Raw genomic sequence first — 15,924 nt, forward strand, 5'->3', positions numbered from 1 at the left:
ATTCTGATGATTATTGCTGACGGTGCCCGAGAGAGGAGGAAGAGTGTGTTGTTGGAGCCACTCTTGAGGTTGACCAGTCTGGTCCTTATGTAAACGGGAAAGTTAATGATGTAGACATCACTTTTCTAGTGGACACTGGTGCTACCCGTTCTACTGTTAGATTAGTGGAAATTGAAAACCTACCTCTCTCTGGGGATACCATCCAAGTTGTCGGAGTAAGTAATCAGCAAATTAAAACAGACTTAACTGATCCAGTACCAGTTGAAATTGGAAATTACAGAGACAAACACAGATTTGTGGTTTGTAATAGTAGTCCAGTAAATCTATTAGGTAGGGACATCCTATGTAAAATGAATTGCAGAATATATTGTTCTCCTGAAGGAGTTGAATTACAAACAATGGAGGAAGATGGTTTGTACAGAATGACAATGATGATGATGGAAGCAGAAGAAACAAAATTGTTTCCTGCATTTGAAGAAAAAGATTTACCTGAAGAGCTAAAGGAAACAGTGAAATCTGAAATATGGGATTTTACTGGGAATGAGATGGGTCTGATGAAAAATGTAGATCCTGTTAAAATTGCATTGAAGCAGGGAATAGAATTTCCAAATACTCCACAGTATAAAATGAAAACAGAAACAATTGAAGGTATTACACCTATAATTGAAAAATTAATCAAACAAGGTGTATTGAAAGAAATGAAGAGTAGCTCTTGTAATTCACCAATTATGGGAGTTAAAAAGGCTAACGGAACATTTAGGATCGTACAAGATTTGAGAAAGGTTAATCAAATTGTTATTCCATGTTGTCCTGTGGTTCCAAATCCAGCAGTAATTCTATTTCAGATTCCATATGATGCTGAATGGTACACAGTCATTGACCTTTGCAATGCATTCTTTACTGTTCCTCTACACCCAGACAGTTATGAAATCTTTGCTTTCAGATTCCAAGGTAAGACCCTTGGATGGACAAGAATCCCTCAGGGCTATACAGAAAGTCCTTCAATCTTTAACGAACTGTTAAAAAGATCATTAGAAGATTTAGACTTACCAGGTAGGTCTACGTTGGTGCAGTATATTGATGATTTGTTAATAGCTGCAAAGACAAGAGAAAATTGTGTAACAGACACAATAATTCTGTTAAATCGCCTTGCAGAAGAAGGACATAAAGTGTCCCCAGCAAAACTACAGTTTTGCAAACAGGAAGTGAAATATCTTGGTCACAGAATTGCAAAAGGAAAAAGACAAGTAACAATAGAGAGAATAAAAATGATTCAAGCAATGTTACCGCCAAGAACACAAAGACAGGTCAGAATGTTCCTTGGAATGGTAGGTTACTGTCGACAATGGATAAGTGGATTTTCAGTAATTGCGAAACCACTACAAAGACTGACCAAATCAGATGTAAAAGATCCAATTATTCTCAATAATGTTGAGATGGAATCTTTTGAAAACTTGAAAAAGAGCTTATGCCAAGCTCCTGCTTTGGGTATGCCAAATTATGAGAAAGATTTTGAACTGTATTGCAGTGAGAGAGAAGGATGTGCATTATCTGTGTTAATTCAGAGACATGGAAACCTAAAGAAACCTATTGCATATTTTTCTGCAGTTCTTGATCCAATTGCAAAAGCATTACCAGGTTGTTTAAAAGCAGTTGCAGCTACAAGTATCAGTCTTGAACAAAGTGAAGGAATCATTATGGGATTTCCTGTAAAAGTTTTTGTGCCTCATTCAGTTGAAATATTACTGACAAGAGGTAAGACTCAACATTTAACAAGTAGCAGATTGACAAAGTATGAGAAAATCATACTGGGAGCAGATAATGTTTCGATTTCAAGATGTTTGAATCTGAATCCTTCTACATTACTACCTGATTCTGAGATTGTTGATGACATTGAGACAGAACATGAATGTTTAGATGTCATGGAATTCTGCACAAAACCAAGAAAAGACATCAAAGACAGACCTTTGCCTGAATCGGATTTTGTCTACTTTGTAGATGGCTCATGCTTAAGATCCGAAGGTGGTGTCTTGAAAGCTTCATACTCAGTTTGTACAGTCGAAGATGTTGAAGAAGCATCATGTCTTGAAGGAGTTCGTTCAGCACAAGTGGCTGAATTGATTGCTTTAATTCGTGCATGTGAAATATCAAAGGATATAAGAGTTACAATCATTACTGATAGTCAGTATGGGTACGGAGTTGTGCATGATTATGGACAACTCTGGTCACAGAGAGGATACATGACATCAACAGGATCACCAATTAAAAATGCAGTTTTCATTAGAAGATTAATTGAAGCAATACAATTGCCAAAAGAAATTGCCATAGTCAAGTGTGCAGCACACACTAGGGGGACTGATTATATTTCCAAAGGAAATGCCTTCGCAGATGAAACAGCAAAGTACTGCGCAAGGAAAAATTATTCTTACAATCGGAATAGAAGTACAGAAACTGATTCAAATTCATTAATGCTAACAACTGTTGTAGAAACATGGAATGAGATTAGAGATTTACAAAACGAAGCAGATGATGAAGAAAAAGACCAGTGGTTAAGATCAGATTGTAGACAACGTGATGAAGATGGAGTGTGGGTTTACAAAGATGGCAGAGTAGTTTTACCAAATTGCATGATTTCTGACATGGCCAGATTATATCATGGTCCTGCACATTTAGGAAGAGATTCTATGGTCAGACTGTTTAAAGAAACATGGTTCAATACCAAGTTTAGAACCATTGCAGAATCTTTTTGTCAAAGGTGTTTGTCATGCCAACAAATGAATCCAAACAGAAAATCAGTGGTAGGGACAGGAATAATTGGTCGAGAGGGTGGTCCCTTTACCAGGTTACAAATAGATTTCATTGAAATGCCCTTACACAACTGTTTGAAATATGTACTTGTAATTGTATGCTTGTTCTCAAGGTGGGTAGAGGCTTTTCCTACACGACATTGTGATTCAATTACAGTAGCAAAACTAATGCTCAGAGAAATCATCCCAAGGTACGGTTTTCCAGTCACTATTGAGAGTGATGGAGGAAGCCATTTTGATAATAAACTGTTGAAGTTAATTTGCGAAGCTATGAGTATTGAGCAGAAAATACACTGTGCATACAGACCAGAGGCATCAGGTGTAGTTGAACAAATAAATGGAACTATCAAAAACAGAATTGGGAAAATGTGTCTAGAGACAGGAGTGAAGTGGACTGATGCTCTTCCACTTGTTTTGATGTCAATAAGAAGTACACCAGATAAAAAGACAGGTTTGAGTCCTCATGAAATTTTGATGGGAAGAGTTATGAGGCAAGCTTTTGTACCTGTAGGTAAACTGTTGAGCATAAATGACAGTGCAATTTTGGATTACTGTAAAAGGTTATCTGATATGGTAACTTCTGTATCTAATCAGGTGGGAACTGAAGCACAATCAAATGACAAAGTTTTGACACATGATCTGAGACCTGGAGACTGGGTCAGAACGAAAGTACATCGGAGGAGGAATTGTCTATCTCCTAGATGGCAGAAACCTAGGCAGGTAATCTTGATCACTACTAATGCTGTAAAGTGCAGAGGATTGAAGCGCTGGATTCATCCAAGTCATACTATTCCAATACCAACTCCTGAGAATTCTGATGTTGAAAGTGATACCACAGATGACTCTGATTCTGAAGCAGAAGACAGAACAGAAGGTGAAGTAATTCCAGATTCTGAAGATCGACAAGAAAGTCGACATCTGGAAACTGTGCCAGTGAATGGAAATCTGACAAGAAAAGACTTAGAAATAATTGAGATAGATTCTGAAGGTGAAGAGAATCTGTTAAAAGGAAAGATAACTGAGGATTCGGATGTCTATATTGAAGACAAAGAAGCTGAACCAAAAGAAGTTTCAGACCAGGAGAATATCGAAAGGCAGAGAACAAGCTCTGAAGTAAGGAACAAAAATCCGAAATCTGGGAAGCTAGAGGTAATTGAGGAAGAGGAAGAGAACGAATTACCGAGTACCAGTGATGGAAGACAAAGCGAAGTTCCTGAAGGAGTGAAATTGCCGAATAGAGAAGTTCCTGAGTCAATTGAAATTTCAGACTACGAAACTGAAGAAAGTGACGTGGAAGGTGGAAGTGAAAACGGAAAGAAAAGAACTTGGAAGTCAGAATCAAATAATTCTGAACCAAAGAAAAAGTACGTGAGAAAAGCAGACTTCTGGCCTGGTGGAAGGTTGAGAGTGAGATTAATCAAAAAGCCAATAGAACAAGTTGAAGAAATAAGTAGTCAAGAGAGTCCTGGAAAAGAAGTTGGAGTTGGGAGGAAAATAGAAGTGATATCAAGAAAAGGGAAGAGAATAATTAGACCAAACCAGAAATACAAGTCTCCTGAGTGGACTTACTTAGTAATTCCACCTGTTATAGACATATATGATAGTAGTGAAGAAGAAAACGAAATCCAAGAAATTAGTGACAATGATTGAAGTACAAATTTATTAAATTGGCATAAGGCTGAAGAAATCCTGTTAGTTGACACAAGGTCGAAGAAAAACTGTCTAGTAGAAGAAAACTTATGTATGACATAAGGTCGAAGAAATCTTGTTTAGGGTTATAAAAAGAAAAATATTTTAAAAGGGGGGTGTATATAAATTTTAAAATTTATTTTAATTTTATTTTTGAGGCTAAAACTAACCTCAAAATGCCTTACATTAAGGAGAGCACTTCAAAATGCTCTGTTTTTAAAAGATGCTGTAAGATGACTCTGGTGTGTCTGCTCATTTTAGTTCTGCTCTGGTTGGTACTAGCTGTGATCATACCTTTAGAAATGAATAGAGAATTACACAAAGTTAACATAACAAGCAAAGCTCTAGTTAGTCAAACTAAACATAGTGCATCTGCTAAAGTAATTGATCATCAGCCTAACATTCATCAAGATAAATCAATAGGTGATTTTTCAAGCAATACTTTCACAAAGCTTTTGAGTGAATATGTAAAGGTAATGGATGCAAAGGATTGTTATGTGTGCGTTAAGTTACCGGCTTCTGTTTCTGAGGGAGTAACATATAATATGCTTCCTCTCACTTATGCTGTTACATGTAGTGTATTAACTAGTTTATTTTATCAAACTGGTCGTTTAGAATATTACTATTCAAATTATGATGAGATTTTTGCTAATGTCAAGATTGATAATGCTTTAAATAAGCATAAGAAAGCTAAACAATTGAGAGAATATTTCCTTGTTACTAATGAACTCACTTATGAGTATGCTTACAAGAATAATCTAACATGTAAATTAAGTGCTGAAGGGAAGAAATTTCTGAATATGGTTGAGGAGAGAAGAGCAATTTATAAGAGAAATGAATTAGTCAAGCAGACTAAGTCATCATTCTGGCAAAAAGAGGATGAGAAACTAAATGGCAAAATGCTTGAAAATATTGCAATTCACATAGACAAACCTGTTAGTGGAAAGCTTTGCATTAGAAGAGATAATACACTTTTTGATAATTATTTTGTAGGTGCAAGCAACTGTGAAGATACTTATCAGATTATGGGAGGTTGGGGATTTAAAGGTGGAAAAGATCCTATCTTTCCTGGAATTTATTTTGTTTGTGGTGACAAAGCCTACTACAACCTTCCAGACCATTGGTATGGAACTTGTTATGTGGGAATTGTTTTTCCTAAAGTGTTTCATGTTGACAGAGATTCAGAAGGATTATTTAAAATCCATAATTATGTAAATAGAGCTAAAAGAGAAACTTTTACTGAAGTTCTGGGAGATATTTTTCAAGCTGTAATACCTTTTGTTGGTATAACCCTAAATGCAGGGAGAATCAGAAAATTGTCCACTATAGTTGATAGATTATCAACTGACACTGCTGATGGATTTCAATTAGTGAATGTTGAAGTTATTGCAATTAGATCCATGGTAATTCAAGACCGTCTTGCTTTAGACATACTCTTAGCAAAAGAGGGAGGAGTCTGTGGCATTTTACATGTCCAACATTGCTGTACATATATACCGGATGAAAGTAAAAATATTGAAATGTATATTAAGAATATTACACAAATGCATTCTGAAATAATTCCTTTAGAAGAAGAAGATTTTACTGGGAAACTTTCAAATAGGTTTCAAGCAATTAAAAACTGGTTTCATAATATCGGAAGTTCAATTCTTGGCAAGATTCTGGCACCTTTGATTATAATTATATTCATTTTTATTTTGACTAAAGTAGGATGTTTGTTGCATAAAAGAAAGAAGCATTTGAGAGAAAAGAAGAGAATTTATAAACTCAGAAAAGAAGAGGAAAGGGAGATTGAATTGCAGGAGTTACATAGAGAGCGTCATGTTAATTGCAAGGATTATGCTGAAACAGACTTTTAGGTTTACTAATACAATGAATTTGAATCGATTTCTTATAAATTAAATTTACCAAAATTTTGAGTGCTGGTGTGGTGATTTGTTAATCACCAGATGAGGGAGTTGATGGAGCGAGATAGAAAACAAAATTTTGTTTAAACTCGCAAAGTCACATTTCCATAACATGAATAAAATTATTAATGATTTGTGATATGTCGTGCTAATACAACCTAGATTAAACTTTACACGTGGGGGGACTAACATGTGTGCTCATAAACGTGCATAAATGTTGCATCTTTTTGTTCGTGCAAAATAATAAAATAATTTATTGTTTTCGTTTTTGTCATTACTAACTGCTACATACTTAAAATAAGCATGTGCTTGTTTTGCTTTTTCTTGTCTGTGTGATGTCATTTCTACTATTCTAGGTGCATATGGGTCTCATAGAAAAACGGAGACTGGTAAATATAAACGCTGCTTTATTTGTTTGCAATGGCTAGGTAACATTTTAATTAATCGGGTGGGTTAATTATTTAGTAAACCATGGGGTGGATACAGAATATACTTTATTTCTTACATTAATACTTTTCTTGTGTTTGTTTTATACTAGAAATCATAAGTTGCCTGCTTTGAGGCCTAGCTATTTGAGCCGCAAAATAAAAGCTGATCCATATTTCTGCAGAAAGTCACGAGACGCCCATTCTGAATTAAAACGTTTATTGAAGCTACATTCACAAAACAAAACTGATGAGCTGACATCATTCTGTCGGACATGGCCAAGGTCGAAAGTGAACTTTTTGTCAGTCCTTAACTTGGCATCCGCGGAAGTTGTTCTGAAAAGCTATGGAAGCTGCGAGGATGACCTGTTACAAAGTTGCAATAGCAGGAAGCCTCTGGCTTCACGTGGAAGAGACAATGGTCTTTGTAAAGACATGAGTTTGTGGAACTTTTTAAGAATCGGGTGACATGTCACTTGTCACTCTCAGCCAATGGGACGTCGAGTATTTCTGAAAACTTTCCTTTACTAGTTTAGTTAGCGTAGAAAGGTATAAAAAGTCATGCCCTTAGGGTTGGGCTGGCTGCTGCTTTCTGACTTTCCGATGAGGGTGATGTGCTGCTGGACTTTGCGTGGAGCACGTAAGAATCCTTAAAGAACTTTACTTTAATTTCTGTCTATTTAGCTGAGTTAGGGAAATAGGTTTTAGAAATGCTAAACTTTATATAATTTCTTTAAACTGATTCAATTGCTTAAATTGTATTTTTTCTCAATTTCCTTACCATCATGCTTGCTTTATTGCAAATAAATTTCATTTATAAAACTTACAACTTATATACCATAATTTAGAAAATAAAATCTTACTTTTGACAAACAAGCTGGTCTTGGTTATTTAGAAGTATAGGTTACCTTTAAGCTAGATCATGTCGCCTATGGTGGTCGTTTAAATGGTTGGGTTTTATTCTAATGACAATATTCTTTCTGCAAATGTATAAAATGTTTATAGTTTGTAAATAATGTATATATAGATTTATTTGACCACCTGATTCAGTAGGCCCAAAATATATCAGGTTCATAAATGGGTCCATGTATAGTTTAGAATTTTGTTTATAGGTTATGAAATTGGGTAGCGTAGTTTATGATATATTTTCTATAGCCCGCTGGATCAGGGTGCAAATGAGGTGTCTCCCTCTGGCCTGTTGGGAGTAGGTACAAAACGTATGTAGCACTGTTCCACAAATAAATTCGTCTATATTTTTCCAGGAAAAAATGTTTATTAATTCGTGTAGATCATCATAGTGATACTTCTCATCTATGAATAAAAATGTCAGCATTATGTTGGTTTATCCCTTGGATGATGCCAATGCATTTCGAGTCGAGAGACTCTTCATCAGGGGACAATTCTCCTACAAATATAATAATCGTCATCAAAATCAAGGCATGGAGCCTTCAGGCAAGAACAGCTTTTAAACAATGCCATGCTTAAAAAAACAAGAGAAAAATAACTGAGTTTTCATGCACATAAAACAGTAACATATATCATTATAATGATCTACATGGATTAATAAACATGATTATTCCTGGAAAAAAATAGACACATTTATTTGTGGAATTTTTTTTAAGGTCTGCCCGACCATTCAAAGGAGTGCAACAAAGGGACACTAAGTACCTTTACTCAGTGCTACATACATGCTGAGTAAAAGGAAACCAAATGAAACGGTACTGCAATGCCAATAGGTCCAGAAACTCTGTAGTGCAATTGCATTTCTGTAGTACTTTCTCCATCTCAATAACACAATGCAATATGCATATATGAGCAAATCAACATTGAAACCCTTTCTCAGTATTCTTTTTCTTTGCTGTCACAGCAGACTGGCAAATGCTAAAGCTCTATCCAGCAAGACCTAAAAATCAACAAGCATTTGAAATGCAATCAGTCTCGCCTTTGGGACCTTACATGTATTTAGCTGTCCAGCACATTAGCTTGGGTGCTGAAACATCTACTGTTCTTTAACACCGAGGGAAAGTAAGCACCAAACTGCGTGACAAGCCAGGTATGGGAACACATGGAGAGAAATATTGTCTTTCAGCGAGAAATAGTATAGTCCAAAGCTTTGTTTTTAATATAAAATCAGAGCCTTCGGTGGTCATATCACTGAAAATACAAGATTTGAAAAAAATATTACTGTCTACAGGTGCTCATGGAAGACAGTTTCTATGGACTGGAATCTAGAGAATGCTAAAGTGATTATGGTATTTTACTGACCTCTGCTGGTCGTTTTCTATCAAGAAAGTTAAATAGAGGCAGTTGCCAGAAAAATAAAGAAAAGAAAGTCCATAAGCAGAAAGCAATTCTGGTATTTTACTGACCTCTGCTGGTCGTTTTCTATGAAGACAGTTAAATAGAAGCAGTTGAACAGGAAGAAAAGTCCCTAAGCGGAAGCAGACAAGTCATAGGGCTGATCTCCAGAGCCCACAAAGTACATAAACATATAAGTATATACTAAAGTATATCAAAGAAGTCATGAATGCTCGATCTAAAAGGTGTGAGACAGAAAGTAAAAAAGTAAAATGAAGTGGAAGCAAAGCCATCAAAAGAGAAGTGAAGTAGGAATACAGCCAGTAAGAGACATAAAGAGGGAGTGCATCAGGTAAAGAGTTGGGGGCCGCTGAAGTGAGTTAACAAGGGAGTGAGATAGAGACATAAAAGCAGGGGTCAGAGGGAGTTAAAGTGGGCATGAGAGCGCATTAAAAGGTGTAGGAGCACGAGTGCTATAAATCAGTCAGGGTCGCAATAAGGACCACAGTAAAGTAGGCAGGGGGAAAGGAACAAAGCAGCCTGGGTGAGAAAACGAACAATGAAGTTGAAGGGGCAAGGGAGCAAGCAATACAGTGGTGGGAGCATGCAAGACAGCAAGCGCCACAGTGTTGGGAGCGCACCAGAGACAGAGCACCACAGTGGTGTGTGGGCGCCAGGGACAGGGCGCCACAGTGGTGGGAGAGCACCAGGGACAGAGCGCCACAGTAGTGGGAGGACGCCAGGGACAGAGCGCCTCATTGGTGGGAGCGTGCCAGGGAATGAGCTCCACAGTGGTGGGAGCACGCCAGAGACAGAACGCCACAGTGGTGGGAGCATGCCAGGGACAGAGCCACACAGTGGGAGCACATGAGGGATAGAGCCACAGAGTGGGAGCATGCAAGGGACAGAGCCACACAGTGGGAGCACTCCAGGGATAGAGCCACACAGTGGGAGCATGTGAGGGACAGAGCAATACAGTGGGAGCACCCAAGGTACAGAGCCTCACAGTGGAAGCACGCAAGGGACAGAGCCATACAGTTGGAGCAAGCGAAGGACAGAGCAATACAGTGGAACTTAGGAAAGAGAGTGGGAAATACATTGGGAGCCATTAACAGAGCCAGTTTGTAATAGAGTAGAGCCAACACCCGAAAAAAACAAAAAACAAATGGGTAACGGAGAGCCGGGGAGAGAAGTAGGGGCCCAGACAGATAAGTTATGAGAAATAAAATAATCTGAAGTGAGATAATGAGGATCAATGAAGAGAAAGAGACAATTGATGTAACAGGAAGATCGAGTCATGGTGGGCTCCCACGAGAAGAACCAATAAAGGAGGACAGAGAATTTGAGGATGAGACTAGTTAAGGAGAGTAGTTAAGTTGGAGAGAAAAGTAAGAAAGGGAAATAAGACGGAGTTAGGAGAAAAAGAAAACAATGTAAGAGGGCAAAAGAAACGTGAGGCACAAAGTGAACACATTAGAAACTGAAGAATGGAACCTGGAGCAGCGAAATTTAAATTAAATAAGTGTGATGGAGAATAAGAAATATAACTCAAATGGGGCAAGATGCCCCAGGAAATGGCCTGTTGTCCTTGTGGTGGTTTCAGCAAGGTGCAGTGGTACGGGGATAGCCCGATTTACGGTTGGGTTGACCGGTGGTAAGTACGAAATCCATGAGAAGCGTGGTGTCTTCTAAAAAGTTCGAAATTGGCGTAGAGGCAGGCACTCGCCTCTTTTGTCCCTTGTGGTCTTGATTAAGGAGTGGGTGCGATGCGGGTACTTCTGAAGGGGGCCTCGCCTCAACCATCCTATGTTCGATGTTGGGGTCTTAGAATGCGGCAGAAGGGGCATTGGGATAGAGGGTGGGTCCTTCCAACAGTGGCTGATGTAGGCTCAGTACAACCTGGTGTAAGTATGGTCCATTCTCTGGTTATTGTTGTGGGGGTACGCGAGGAAGCTGTAGCATCTTCAATGCCTGAGCCTCTTCCACATTGTGATCGATGTATGGGGCGGTTTTGTCTTGGCTTGAGCCTCGTCCAGACTCTGACCTTAGCAGGGGAGGTGCAGAAGGGCTCCATGGTGTTGGGGTGGGGGGTGATGGAGCGAGATACAGAATTACATTTTGTTCTGACTCGCAAAGTTAAACTTCCATAATATTATAACTGTATTAACAAGTTTGTGATGAAAAGTATTAACCAACCTAGTTTTAAAATGCATTTACACAACACAAGGGACTAACTTATGTGCTCTATGTTGCAACTGCAAGTATGTGGAAAATAATAAACTAACCTTGTCTATTGTTTTGTCAGTATTAAATGCGGCAGTATAACTAATGGCATGTGCATATTTGTGTGCTTATGTTATGTCTCTTTGTGACAAAAACGCATAAAAGAGTTCCAGCAGTTCCTGAAGAAGAAGGTAGATAAAAAATGCAGCTTTGTGTGCACAGCTAGGTAACATAAATTAATGGGTTAATAATTAGCAAAGGGGGTGGGTAACAGAATGGGTCTCAATTCTCTAATTAATTAATGTTTTGTGTTTGTTTAAATGACAGTTTTCGAAAAAGAGGCCTAAGGCCTGTATAGTTGGCGTATGGAGTCCTGTCTTGAAGAGCCATTGCACAAGAAGTGGAAAGTTTTACCACAATGACGTTTGTCAGAAAATAAATAAAATGAACTGTGCTAAACGTGCTCTCGGAGAGACGGATTCAAGGGCAGGAAGCGGCAAGTTTGCCAAGCTAAGGAAGTAACGGACTGTAACTCGTGAAATGTTGCATTTTGAAGGAACTACAATTAAGGATTGGGCGGATGCACAGCTTTTTTTAAATGTGATAAAAGTTCCTTTTAAATTGCACGGTTACTGGTTAGTTTTTGTAGGTGCTCCACAAGGTGGCGCCAGGAGTCCAATGGCGTCGAATGAGTAAACGCTATAATGTGAACCTAGAGGATCTCTAGGGTCATCCCTTTGTTGGGCACACTGTAAGATTATCTTTCTAGAAAGAAAAGATTTCCATTCTGTTGGTTTGTTATTTGTCAACAAAAGCTTTTTTAATTGGTTATTTTCATGTTTAGTTATTTTTTCTTCATCTTTTCACCACTTGACATATTCGAAATACAGGCAATGTCATTCAACAATATGATATCCAATGCATTTCGGGCATTATGAGGTCATGCCCTTCATCAGGGAAATGGACACTGTGAAAACGAAAATGAGGTAACATTTACTACATTCAAAAAACATAAGCGAGTTACATCTCCATTATAAAGGTGCAACGCAAAATAGTGCAGACAAGTCAAACATGCAGTGTAATCACGTGAAGTTGGTGTACGGGCAAGGGGTTTTATATGCGTGCAGGGGTAAAAAAACACGGTTACTTACATGCCTTTCTTCATGTAAGTGTCGAATCTAAAAGAATAGGGAGGGTGCTTGTTAGGTTATGGCCTGAAGATAAAACAATTGCGGAGCGTGTTCTCGCGAGTCAGAGAGACCGCGTCTTTCTCATCAAAACTAACCTGGTGCAAGGGTACATCCAGTTTACTGTTCGTTGTTCGTCTCGCCGTAGCGGTTCAACATAGCGACGGCTGCCAATGGGTCAGTCCGCGCTTTCCTTATTTTGAAAAACAAGGCGGTCATGTGGGGTATCACGTGTTACTGGCCAGTGAAAAAAGACTATCGCGTATAGCTCTCAGGTCGGGCACTTGTGTGTCCAATTTTGTGCCAATCGAGTTTGGCATTCACCGGGGAAAAAAACGTAGCCGTGATGTTTATAATGCATAGTCAAAAAGAATAATAAAACTGTTGAAAAATATAAAGAATAAAAAACTAACGAATAAACGTTCATAGGAGCCCCGAACTTATGGAGTCCTGGTTCCAAGGTCAACATATTAAGTGTTTGTGCTAAAGGGGATGGCTGGGATTGGTGATATCGAAAGGGATATGTGTGTACATGTGTCAGATGTAATGGAACTTACAACAGTATACACAAGCAGCAATCTGCAGAGCAAAAGTTTTAAAGATAACACGCAAATTCGATTCGTTCATTAAGGCCCATTGGTTTCTGGGTAAACAATTTATAAATCCAGTAATTCTCTCTTCTGAGTAGAAATTTTGTATTGTCTCTGCCTTCTATTTTTTGGACAATCTCAAGAATGGTGTATTTGATTTGGGAAGCATTGTGTTGCGCTTCTACAAAATGTGCTGATAGCGCTGATTTGGTGTTCTTCAAACGGATGTTAGATTTGTGCTCAATTAAGCGTGTCTTGATCCGTCGCTCCGTTTTGCCCACGTACATTTTCCCACATGGGCATCTAATTCCATATATCAGGTTAGACGATTCACAGGTACCATTTACTTTCAATTTGATGGGGTAACCCTGTGTGGGATGACATATTTCGTTGCCTCTGATAATGCTGTTACAACTACCACAATTATAACAAGGTTTAGTTCCAGAGTATGTGGTGATGTTCGGAAGTTTATTCCGGAGGATTTCCCCCAAATTCTTAGCTCTAGTAAATGCAAAGATAGGTGTGGAGCTGAAAGATTGTTTAAAGTCCGGTTCCATGTTCAGGATCGACCAGTGTTTCAGTATGGATTGTTTGTATTTTTTGCTAGCGGTCGAATATTTAGAGACAGCTACAATCCGTGTTTGCTCAGATTTTTCTTTCGAAGTTAGAAGTTTGGATCTGTCCATATTCTCAATTCTGTTTCTACTTTCTTCCACTAGAGTTGGTGGGTATCCTCTCGAGGTGAATTTTTGGGTCATTTGTTCAAGTCTGATTTTCAGTGTTTGTTCGTCCGAACTGATTCGTTTGACCCTGGCCATTTGTGAGAATGGTAAGTTCTTGATTAGGTTTGGCTCATGGAAACTTGTGTATAGGAGCATGTTATTTCTATCAGTTGGTTTTGTGTATAGATCTGTTTTGAATCCTTCCGGGGAAATTGTGATATTGACATCTAGAAAATTAACCTCAGTGTCTGATATGTCCCATGTTAATTGAATCCTTTCATCGATGTCATTGAATGCCTTCAATTGAGTGTTTAGAGCTTCCTTGGTGTTGGTCCAAATGAGAAAGAGGTCATCTATGTACCTTACTATCATTTTGAGATTATCTGTCCATTCTGGTTTAGACAAAATATGTTGTTGTTCATACCATTGCATGAATATATTTGCATATACGGGTGCCGCCGAATTGCCCATTGCCATGCCCGTTAACTGCTGGTACCACGTTTGATCAACTTTGAAGTAGCTATGGTAGAGAATGAATTGCATCAATTCCATGAGAAATGTTTGAAGATCTATGTCAAGATCAGAGTTCAAGAGGGCATTCTCCAAGGCCTCTATGCCCATATCATGAGGTATACTCGTATACAAGCTGCGTACATCAGCTGTACATAAGATTAGTTTGTCCGTTTCATTCACTGGTATTCTTTGCAGTTTGTGTAAAAATTGCGTAGTGTCCTTGATATACGTTTGCATGGATTGTACTGATTTTTGCAGGTATTTATCAATGAGTTGGCCAATGGGTTCATGGAGGCTACCTATAGTAGATACTATTGGTCGCATCGGAGGATCATAGGTGTTTTTGTGAATTTTGGGAACCATCCTTAATGTTGGACTTTTAGGGTTCAATGTTGTTAAGAACTGTTTTGTTCTGTCCGTGATTATGCCTTTTCTGTAAGCTTCATCAATGATGTTTTTGAGTGTTATTGAATATTCCAACGTCGGGTTTTGATTCAGACTTATGTAAGTTTGGGTGTCTGAAATATGTTCCATAACTTTTGAATTGTACATCTCAGTGTTCATAATAACGATGGCTCCCCCTTTATCAGCTTTGGTGAAAATTATGCTGTCGTCGTTAGCCATTCTGTGTAGTGTATCCAAGTCTTTCTGTGTTATATTTCTTTGTTTGGGTTTAGTGTGTTTCAACTTCTGTAGGTCTTGTCGTACTAGATTTTCAAATAAATCTAATGTTTTATGGCTCATAGGAGCTTGAAAAGAGCTTTGAGGTCGTAAGCCTAATAGTTGGTCTTGTTCAGTATGTGGTCGTTCAGGTACTACATTGTCGAAAAAGTGTCTCAACCTGAGTTTCCTCATGAATTTGAATAAGCTCACCTCTAGTTCCAGGTTATCTGTGCTGGTGGTGGGAACAAAGGACATCCCCCTTTGTAGTATTTGTAACTCGTGTGGATTGAAATTTTTACCACTGATGTTAATCACTAGTTGCTCTGAGGTTGATTCTTTTTCTTCGTTTTCTCTTTCTCCTTGATGTTGGCCGATGTGCTTCGTGTTGTCGGTGGGTCTCTTTCTTTGTCCCTTTCTGATACTTCTCCTGGGTCTCCTTTTTGGGCTTGGCCCTGTTCTAAAAAAGGATTCGGTTCACTGGGTTTGCTTGTGGTGGGTTCTTCACTGGTCGTTTTCTCTTGGGTGGTTCGACTTGGTGGTGGTCTACGAGATTTTTGAGTGGTGTCACTCTCCGTCGATGATGTATCTGTATTCGAGTTATACGGCTTGTTTCTTCGTTTCTGTGCATAGATGTCTGCCCATGTGTAAACTTCCCCTAGGCGGTAGTCCAAAGTATCCCTTTTGAATTTACGAATTTTTCTTTCGTTAATCTCTTTTGTGTGGCGGTCTATTTGACTTTTGATGTCCTCTAAAGTCGTCTTTAATTCGTCTTCCGACATCATTTTAGAGAGTTCTGTTGAGGTCTCTTCAATCTCAGTGCTCAGTTCCTCCAAGATTGTGGACAGTTCTTGTATGATCAGGAGGATCAGGTCCAGGGAGCATTTGTTTAAAATTTCATAC

General features: G+C 38.5%; 2 long non-coding RNA genes across 2 annotated transcripts in view; both read right to left on the reverse strand.

Moving 5' to 3' along the window:
- LOC144761893 (uncharacterized) overlaps positions 1–15,924 on the reverse strand; it is a 105,754-nt gene that overhangs the window by 38,214 nt on the left and 51,616 nt on the right. The window lies entirely within an intron of this gene.
- Positions 12,170–12,706, reverse strand: LOC144761889 (uncharacterized). The gene is made up of 3 exons (XR_013595931.1): positions 12,635–12,706; positions 12,501–12,527; positions 12,170–12,316 (listed from the first exon to the last, which is right to left on the reverse strand). It is a non-coding gene; the product is annotated as an uncharacterized LOC144761889 (long non-coding RNA).

The sequence above is a fragment of the Lissotriton helveticus genome, chromosome 6 (genome assembly GCF_964261635.1).
Source record: "Lissotriton helveticus chromosome 6, aLisHel1.1, whole genome shotgun sequence".
In the NCBI taxonomy this organism is placed as follows: Eukaryota; Metazoa; Chordata; class Amphibia; order Caudata; family Salamandridae; genus Lissotriton; species Lissotriton helveticus.